We start from the raw sequence: 1,838 nt of genomic DNA on the forward strand, positions 1-1,838 counted from the left end.
GCTTATAGCATTAAAGCGTAAGCATAACTTAGAATTTTAAGGCCTACTAAGAGGGCAGCGTAGACATAATTTAAGAATACTAATTCTAAAGAGTTTACATACACCTATGCTAGAGATATAAGAAGACTAACTTAAAAGCTAGGAAGTATTAAGAGTTAAGGCAGCTGCATTGCTAGCTATAGTTAATTTAAACTAGAACAGATATTTGCTAAGAGAATTATTTATTCTTAACTTAAGCTTAACATGCTACATTATAAATAATCTTAATTAGATCTACAACTATTGTTTACTAACACTAGAAGACTTTATCTAGTCTAGAAACTCTTACATATAGATTTAAGGCTATAAATTAATTACACTAAGCTTAAAGAGTAAGCATAGAACATATAGTTAAGCATACAGTCTTGTACTTTATAACGCTGCACTGTGCCTAGACCTGCTGTGCAACCTAGTCTTGTTCTGCCTGCTGTAACAGAAAGAAATCTAGTAGGACACACAAGCAAAGCTAACTGCTTTAAAAGCTTTAGACAGGATAATAATTAGAAATCTTACAAAGATCTATAGCTAATAAGTGTTAGAGTACTATCTACTATAGAAGGGCTTATATTATACACACATAATTAACACAAGAACTAAACATAGCCTATAAAAGGCATCTACAGAGCTATAGCATAAGTGTTTTAGACACCCTAGACTAGCTACACTTTAACACCTTATATAGTAAGCTAAGGGGGTGTAAATTAAAAAAATTATAACAGTCTAATGTAACATATGTAGCAGAGCTAAGATACAATAATAAATTAGCTACACACTATAAATTAGTAACAGTAGACCTAGCAAAAAACTGTTAATTAATTTCTATGCATATAAAGCATAGAGCATTATAAAAGAGTAGAGTTAAATGCTAATTACTAATAAGTATTTAAGCCTCTAGTAGGACCTTTACTTTAAGAATAATAGGCTTACTAAATTAATTATTAAAGCTTTTATAATCTTTATCCTTTTTCTAAAGAACTATTATAATATTACTGTAAAAGTTATTAAAGCTAATAACAAGATTATAATAGTAAAACTAGAGGTAAAACACTAGCTAGCATTGCATAAAATAACTATTAAGCCTTTAGCACTAGATACACAAGCCTAGAACAGAGGAGCTAAACGCTTAGAGGGTGTAAATAAGAAGAAGTTACAGGCTATGCAACTAGATGCTAACCTACTATAGGACGTATAGCTATACATTACTAGAGCTGGCGTATACCTATACAATTAGACGCTAAACTATGCTAATAACTAGAAGATACTATATAAGATCTTCTTTACATAAGCAGCTCTAAATAATAGAGTTATTATGTTAATTTAAAAGCTAAGCTTTACATATTTAAAAGCCTATAGCTGTAAAGCATTTATAATAACTAATAACACACATTAGAACAAATCTAGGCTACAGAGGCTAGACCTAAAGGCGTGGATTAGATATCTAGTTAGGTACTAATTGTTAAACATCTACTGCGTATAGATACTACTGCTAGCAAAAGTAATCTATATATATAATGTTATTTTTAATAAACACTTAATCTTTAGTAGTAAGCCTAAAGACCTAATAAATAACTTTATGCATAACATAGTAAAGGAAATTACTATATACATTAGAATAATTAAGCTTCTAATACCTAGTTATTAGCTAAAGACAAAGTTGTTCTATAAAGATAATACTGTAAATAATACATTAAATTTTAACAAAGTAGACCTACTAGGCTACTATTAAGGAAGGAAGATTAAAGATAACTATCTATCTCCTCTAAATACTCTGCTACCTGCAGCATTACTTATGCAGTTAA

Source organism: Lindgomyces ingoldianus (genome assembly GCF_010093535.1).
Source record: "Lindgomyces ingoldianus strain ATCC 200398 unplaced genomic scaffold BDR25scaffold_51, whole genome shotgun sequence".
In the NCBI taxonomy this organism is placed as follows: Eukaryota; Fungi; Ascomycota; class Dothideomycetes; order Pleosporales; family Lindgomycetaceae; genus Lindgomyces; species Lindgomyces ingoldianus.